Source organism: Coloeus monedula, assembly GCF_965178545.1.
Source record: "Coloeus monedula genome assembly, chromosome: 1".
Taxonomy (NCBI): Eukaryota; Metazoa; Chordata; class Aves; order Passeriformes; family Corvidae; genus Coloeus; species Coloeus monedula.
The window spans coordinates 141,841,820-141,850,919 of record NC_138781.1 but is presented as its reverse complement, the minus strand read 5'-3'; positions in this window follow the sequence as shown (position 1 = coordinate 141,850,919).

Sequence of the window (9,100 nt, the reverse complement as noted above, 5' to 3'; positions counted from 1 at the left end):
AACCTTGTATATTTCATTGCCACATCGAATGCAGTACTGCTACGGTGAACTAATCAAGTTTGTTAGAGAACTATACTTTTTAAATTAATGCTTTTCTTTTACAGATATTAAGACTCAAACGTATTAAATCACATTACCTGACAAATTGCAAGTGTGCTAATGTCACTTCTTTTACGTCTATAGCAATTTCCATCACTTCAAAGTTTGATAGTTCCATCATCCTGATACATTCGTGTTTCTACTTAATAACCTCATTCTGTCTGTAAAAGGGGTACAGTCTCTCTTTCAATATGAATTCTCCCTCCTACAGGATATGTGCTCCATTTGTTTGTTCTCTCACTTAAGTCCTTTTTTAAAGCTACCATAGCTTTTTAACTAAGAGTACCTTTCCTCAATTGCAGTCCTGTTTGATTGTGTAGTAATTTGAGTTTTACATTGACAGAAGAAATTATACCTTCAACAAGTGTTCGATTCTAGTCAAAGCAGAGTTTTCATAGTTCGAAGCACAGAAAAATTGCAGGATTTTAGTGTAAATTTCAGAAGCAATTTTCTGTACTGCTGCTACAAATTTAATCATTACATCATCTTGAAACTCCAGATGAGAAGAGGCAGTTCCATGGTTAGATACATTTTCTATTCCTTTGTAGTATTCCTATGTACCTATTTTGGGTAATATCTAAGTACCGTCCAAAGAATTTGCTTAAGTTTAGACAAATGTGTATCCTAGCCTGTGTGAAAATCTGACCCAAGTAAGTAGCCATGTAGTCACAAAAGCCCCTTTTCTCTCTGAAGGTCTTCCTGGCTGAAGCTGTACTCTCTTTTGCCTCTGCCAGCATATCTTAGATTCCTTCCCTTATTCCCACTAAGGCTTGATATACCTTGTAAAGGAAAATTCCAGACCAGTGATCTTGGTAAGAGGCCTTTGTATGCAAATTCAACAAACTGACTTTTAGCAAGCATATAATATATAAAAAAATAATATTCGCAACTTTGAAATGGAGCACACTCCAGGTAGCTCTTTTGGAAGCAATGGCCAAGAGAGGCCAAAGAGCAGCAGTGACTGCCTAGATCTCCCTGAGCTCAGACAACTCTGCAGATTTGGTCTTCTGCTGGACTGGGCAGCTTCGTTGCACCCCTGAGAATGTTTCAGGGGGTCCCTCTCCTTTAAGCATCTCTCTCTGAGGCACTGACCTTCACACTGGAACCTGGCCAGCTGACAGGACCTTTTATGGGGCAGAACCTCTAGTCAGCCTAGAGGAATACCCACCTCAGGTTGAAACTGGCAGGCTGTTTTTTTCAGTGTTACAAAGAACTTAGAGGTGATAAAGAATGTGTGATTTTAGCCTAATGCTGAGTAATTTCCTGAACAGACTATCCTGGGTTCTTCTCTCTGCTGACAGCATCAGCTCCTTCTTCCTAGGGTGTTTCTGTATTTAATGTGATGAGTTAATATGCAGAATAGATGGTAGGAGTAGGTACCAAAATCCAGTTTTCCTTGTCCCTGCAATATTACTCATATTTCTCAACTGAAAATTCAGGAGAGGATAATGGGACCTCTTTTTTTATACCGCTAATTTACCACTTCATTACTAAACAGAAAATCTTCCTTTCCATCCTGTTGTATGCAGCCATTAAGTAATCTTTCCTGACTTACACACACAGCCTGTCTTTTTTTGCCTGTAAGGAAAAAAAGTGAATTAAGTTCAAGTTATCAGAAGCTAGATCCTAGGTACTGTTCTAGCATTTGAATTCAAATCCTCTAAATACTTGAGTACATAGCATGTTGCTTTATAAAAATATTTATCTACATGGATATATTTGTGTGTGCATGCCTGCAAGTGTATTATTTGCAGGAAAACTGGAGAGCGAGAGCATAGAATGGAAACAAAAGGTCATGACATTTTGTTGGAAAAAGCACTTAGAAAAGCAAAGGGTTTTCTTCTTAGGGTGGTTTTTGGTTGGTTTTGGTTGGTTGGTTGGTCAGTTGGTTTTGGAGGGAAGAGATTAATGAAGCTGTTCTTTGTTACTTCATACTTCAGTATTTGATATAGTAATTGCTATGAATTTAGAAAATACAAGTTCCTTTCATTCAAGCCCTTTGCCACATTAAGTTATCTAATTTCAAGAAGAATTATTCTGAAGTTAGGGAAAGAACTTAATAGAAAAAAATTAATAATGAATCCTCCCTTTTCCCATTTTAAAACAATTCAGCAAAAAAGACATATTATAGCCCCAAAACTTCAAAACTTGTTGTCCTGGGTTGCAGTGTATTCTATTACCATCCCCATCAGCCGTTGAAATCAGGTGGGGCAGTGTTTCCTTGCCTCCTCCCCCCAGACTATCTTGCTGTTAATGGCCCATCATTGTCCTGCCGCATGACTCATAGATAACTCCCTCTGGACTATCATCTGTTAATGAGCCCAATCAACACCTGGCCTCATGACTCATTACCCCATTGTGAGATGCTCCACCCAGAGGGAGGAACCAAGCATCCCAGCGTGGATATAAGCTGAGGCTGAACACCAGAGAGAAGGCCTTTCCACTGGATTTCCAGAGGACAGGAGCTACACAGCCACCACTGGACCTTCTGAGGAAGAGCAGACCCTCTTTTCTACAGGATCACCACTTCAGAGGACTGCAGCCACCATTCTACCAGACTGCTACCACCACCCTGCCTAACAGGGACTCAGGTTGTATCTTGACTGTCAGTTTGAACCAGTGTTTTCTTTTAGTTTTTTTCTTTCCTTTAACTTCCCCATTAAATTGTTATTCTGACTTGGTGCCTCCCACTGGTTTGTTTTCAAACCAGTACACTTGTGTTCTTATCTGAACACCTACATGCCAAGGCCAAGTGGCTTTTGGAAGTGTTGAGTTCCCAAAATTTTTCTAAAAACAATGCCAGCTTCAGACAAACCTTACTGTCTCAGAAAAATTTGGACTGGAAAATGTAGATCCCAGTTGTGATGGGGGAAAAAAAACACAGGTCATTTTGAATATAACTGTGTAACCTCATGTAGACACAGTCTAAAGGAGAGAACAATCAAAGAAGGGATATGAGGAAGTAAAACAAATACATTTTTAATTCATGATACAGCTTCCTCTTGAGGGGAAGAGGAGGGCAGACACTGATCACACCTCTGTGGTGACCAGTGACAGGACCAGAGGGAATGGCCTGAAGCTGTGTCAGAAGAGGTTTAGGCTGGATATCCAGAAAATGTTCTTCAGCCAGAGGGTGGCTGGGCACTGGAACAGCTCCCCAGGGAAGTGGTCACAGCACCAAGCCTGACAGAGTTCAAGAAGCATTTGGACAATACTCTCGAGCACATGGTGTGATTCTTGAGGATGATGCTGTGCAGGGCTGGGATTTCAACTCAATGATCCTTGTGGATTCTGTCCAACTCAGCTTATTCTGTAATTCTGTGATTATCAAGTCTTCCTGTTCACTTCATGATAGTGAGGAAGCATTTTAAGTTATATTTATCATTACAGCAGTCAGTAGGCTGAAACTAGGCTTAGATCACACTCTTTTTAATCTTTATTCAACAAAGAAAGATCAGTCCTCTTCTGGCCAATGACTATTTCATGAAACTCCTCCTGCAAAATATATTTCAATAGGTATTTTGCAATGTAAGCAAACAACTCAAATATTAGCAAATTGATCCAGGGTTTGGGCAGAAACTTACCTCAGAACGAAATGTGCATGAAAAAGTTAACAGATTAGCTAGAGACAGCATTTTTCAATCCAGGTTACAAAAAAAGATTTTGTAATGTTTTACTTTTACTGCCTCTTCCATTGTAGCTTCCAAGGTCAATGCATTCCACCCAGCTACACCTGTGTTTGGGGCTAACAACTTATGCTTGTGTTCAACTAAAGGAGCATTTCTCTTTGTGGAAAGTGTTTATTCTGGCTTTCCTTTCTTTTCTGGAAGAAACTGAGCAACTGCTGCCAGCTCCAGGGAGTATGCATAGGTGAGTACTGCATTTCCAGAAAGTTTGATTAACTCTGGACTAAAGCAGTTCTTCCTTAAAGACATGTTGTACTCAGGAAAGTATTGAAAAATGAAGGATCCACCATACTTCTTCGTAGTTTGTTCTAGTGATTAAGCAGTAGTACTTTTAAATTTGAATTTGTCTGACTTCTATTTTTGTCTACTCTTTAATCCTTTCTCTGTTAAAGTTTGCTTTGTTTTTGTTTTTCTCCCTGAGAAGATTATGACACATCACAGCCATACATCGGCTTTCTTTTCAATAGAATAACACTGGGAGATTTTTCAAGCTTAGCTAGCACTGCTAGCCCTCAATAATTTCCTTTTCTCTTTCAGTACTCCATTTTTTCCTACTTCCTTTCAAAATTGCAAGTTGAGCATCAGACTCACCATTGCAGCACACAAAGCTAGGATCAGTGTTATGCTCATCTCTGCTCATATGTATTCAAAGAACCCTTGGAAGCAGATGCTGAGTTTTTCCCTATGATTTCCAGTGTAATTGCTTTCAAGGGAATTGTGTTGCTTCTGCCCTGTGCACTAGATGCAAAACCCCAACGCTATGCTGGCTTTGTACACAGACAGTGGATGAGAGCCAGGCAGCAGAAGAGGCCAGGTTGCTCTGCCCTTGTCAGTATTCACACACAGGCTGCCAGACACAGATTTTATCAGCAGCAACTTTATATCTTACCTCAGGATCCGTGATTGAAAGAATGGGTATCTCTTTCCTAGCGACTCCAGCAAACAGAAATTAGCAGGGATTTCTTAGAAGGACATTTTTTATGATCTGTTACTAAATCACTTCACTAGTTATAAGGTAAGCATAAAAAACATTTTTAAGAATAATACTATTCAGATGGAAAGCATCATGGTAAATGTGAAATAAACTAAATTGAAATTAGGCCTTTTGTTATTCCAAGCAAAATACCAATTAACCTATTTATTACACTAAGGTGGTGAAATATAAATTATTTATGAGGAAAGGAATTTGGTTTTGCTCATTTTGAGCTCCAGTCATTACACACTTGGCTCTGCAGCCACAGCTGTTTCTTTTGGAAAATGAATAGCTGAGAAAAACAATCCAAGTAGAACACAACTCTGATTTCAATTGCAAATATTTAGAAACTTAAATAAAGCCAAACAGACCCAGCAGGTAGAAACACTGGATATTTTTCACTGCTCCAGTGAAAACTCAATCACTAAGTTAAAGCCAAACACTCAAGGGGCTACCATTGTTACAATTAAACATATTCCATAAGATGATGGCATGGATGAGATAGTGCAGAGCTGTCACCTCTAAGGACCCTCCAGAGCGAAATGAGAAGCAGCAAATATTTTGTAATAGCACCGAACAGACTTCAGATGTACTTGTTCTCCAAGTGATAAAGGTCCTTACTGAAACATTATGGCAGTAAACAAGAATGAAGAATGGGGGGAAAAGATGATAAATAACACCCCACCACCCAAAAATGGAAAAACCTATGATAGCAAAATCATTCTATCTAAGATGTGAGTAAATGTTTGACATCCCAGCAGAAGTTCTTGGTGATGTCACTGGTTTGTAACATTATTTGACTGGACTATGTCAATATAGAGAAGTACTCATGGGAGAATAATTATTAAACAAATTTCAGCTCATTGTGCATTTCAGACCCCTCAGGGCCTGACTAAGGGATAGGCTAAGCTAACTTTTTTCTGTTGGCCTTTCATTGACAGTAGCAGAACTATTCAATTTGCTGTCACATAGAATTTGGATTAGTGCACATCCAGAGCTATATGAATTCATTCTCATTGTTATCCAACCATTATTTCAATGTCTGTTTACAAACTGATTTTATTTTTTGCAGACTTGCCTACAAAAAGACAGAGCTGAACCAGCTACTGAAATGTATATGCACTGGGCCAGCTAAAAGAAGTATATTCCCACAGTTAAGGTAATTCACATCAATCCTGAATTCTCACTTCATGGCTGTTTAGTTCTGGGTGCTGTCGGCCTTTGTAAGGAATCAGTGCATTTCATGACACTGAAGATGCAGAAATTTTGAAGAAAAATTAGTTAATGCATCTATCTGTCTGTATATGCTAGAGGTATGGAACCTTTAAAAACACAAATCATTGTATTTTTCAGTGTGTGAAAAAAAAAACCTCAGCAGGACAATGTTCTGACTAAATCCTAAATGTTACTGTTTTCAATACTCAAACAAGTGAGTAGAAACTGAGACTGTGCAGGGAAGTTAGCAAAACAGGCCAGCCTATGCATCTGAGAATAAACCTGCAGTTAAAACAAAAATATGAGGCCTCTAAGAAACCATCTCTCATTGCTGGTATCACCGCAAATCTAACTTCATTCTTAGAAGATCCATTGAGATGCCTCTGACCAGGACACTGCAGTGTTATTTGGATCTGCACATGTCCAACATGCTCTTTGCCTGGCTACTGAATAGAGGCCTCACTGGTGTGATTAACAGAACTCGTGGGGAACAAGTGGTGTTGGGCTGCTTACATCAAAGAGCAGCCAGTGGTACCCTGAGACAGGAGCCAGTGGTGTATCTCTGGAATGCAGTCACTCTCCTCTTCCTTCTGGGTCTCTGAACACTCTTGCATTTTAAGCCAGTCTGGGCAGAACTTTACAGCTTATTTTTGGCAGCATGTGAAAGAGCTTGTTGTCAAGCCTTTAAAGTCAGATTGGTCAGCACAATTTTCTGAAAATTTGTACAGTGTTCAGTCTTTATTCTGTGCCAAGCGTGAGCTGCCTGCAGAGGACTACATTGCACTTAGAGCAACTGCACTTCAAATGTCATGTTCCAGGTGGAACTTCAAATGTTTACAGATCGGACAACAAGTCTTCCACAGTTCAGTGTATGAACACCTTAAACCTGGCCCTCTCCTACCACAGTGAAGGAAAGCAGGTGGTAGCTCTGGAGCAAGTTAACTGTGTGCCCATGACATGCTGCAGCCGTTCATTAAGCAAAGAATTTTAAAGTCATGTGCAACATATTGAAGAACATCAGCAAAGACCTCTAAGAAAAAAAGAGTAAAACTACAGATAGTATTTTACAGCCATGACATATATAAACCACTCAGGCAGCATATATTCTGCTAGATTGTGTGAAGAAACATTCTGTACTCCATCAGTTACTAGCATTGGGTAAATCAAGTCTGGAATTAAGAACTCATAATAATTATACATATATGCAATTCAAATAGAACATACAGCAAATTTACAAATTTGAATTAACTGTGCTGGTTTGGCTGGGATAAAGTTAATATTCTTCATAGTAGCTATTATGGGGCTGTTTTTGATTTGTGCTCAAAACAGTGTTAAGATATTTTATTATTGCTGAGTGGTGTTTACACAGCATCAAGGCCTCTTCTTCTCACCCCACCCCACCAGTGAGGGAACTGGGGGTGCACAAAGAGTTGGGAGGAGACCTACCCAGGAACAGCTGACCCTGGTGACATATGGTGACATGCTCAGCTCATAAAGCTGGGGCGAGAAGGAAAGCGGGGAGATATTTGGAGTGGTTGCATTTGTCTTCCATAGATAGTAACTTATGCAGAATGGAGCCCTGCTTTCCTGGAAGTATCTGAATACCTGCCTGCCAGTGGGAAGTGGTGAATGAATTCCTTGTTTTGCTTTGCTTGTGTGCATGGCTTTTGCCTCACCTATTAGACTGTTTATTTCAACGCATGAGTTTTCTAACATTTACTCTTCCGATTCTCTCCCCCATTCCACTGGGTGTTGGGGGAGAGTGAGCGAGCAGCTGTGGGGGGCTGAGTTGCCAGCTGGGTTTGATCCATGGTACATACTGAATGCAAAAACACATTTTAAAAAACATGATGGATCTTTAAGTGAAATAAAAGAATTTTCTTCTTTCCGACCTCCACCATTATTTTACAGCATAGAGGCAATGACATACAGCAAGTATGCTCAAACATGAAGATAGATCTAAAACAGCACAGGCAAGGCCCTCAGGAGGAGTATCTGCAGCAGATCCACGATCCTGGCTCCAGTGTTGTTACAGTCTTAGCAGGAACTTGGTCTTTGTAGACAAAAGATTTCATGACCAGTTACATCTTGTCGCGTTGATGCTGGTATGGCCCTGTTTATACCAGCTCTTGTCTACTGCCAAACTTCACCTGTAGCTGTTGCCAGACTTCTCTCAGACCTGTTCCCCCATCTGCCCAGCCCCCGGAGCCCTCTCAGGCCGGCGCTGTCGCTGCCGTTCTGCCCAGCCCCGCGCAGGGCTGAGCGCAGCCTGTCCCAGCGAGCAGGCAGCGGGGGGAGCGCTCACTGTGCTCTGCGCCACAGCACCGCAATTCTCTCCTCGAAGACCAAGGGACTGGGCAGCAGCAGAGGGGCTGGAGAGTGGAACGGGAGCCGCCACCACCGTCCCCATGCACGGAGCGCGGGTGCCCCCGGGCGGCTCCTCAGCTGAAAACTCGCAGCAACAGCACAACCCACTGGCACAGGAATGACTTTCTAAGTGAGAGTTTTTACAGTATTCTTCCAATTAGGCGTATGAATATTGTTGACTCAGTAATTTTTCACAGTAGCCACCGAGTCACAACAGTATCCGACTGCTCGTTCAGTTTCTGCTTATGCTTCACCTCCACTTTACAGCCTATTCAACACCACAAATAGAAGCTGGGAAAAATTAAACATTCTCACTTCAAAGCCCCTTTCCTGATCCTCTCTATTAATGGAATTTATTTTTGCAGCTATTTATAGACCTGGCTGATGTTACAGTTCCACATACAAGAATTTAAAATGCATCATGGTACGAGACTTAGGGTGGCAAATTATTGAATTATACTTCAATTTCAAAAGGCCCCAAAGATCCACATTAAAAAAAATAACCAGTAATATGGGCAAAGCTAGAAAACAGTAGTTGTTCAGAATTAGAATAGCAACTCAAAGTAAATGTGAAAGGAATTGCTGAGGAAAGATAGAACTCCCTTTTTCTTGAAGAATTGAACCTCTTATGAATTGCTAAATAAATACTTCCAATCCCCATCAGAGACTTCAAACAACTCATTTGCTAGAAAAGAAGTACCAAAGGAATGTCACCAACAGTTTCATGTAGTCTTAACTTTCTCCTGCTTACTCTGGGAAA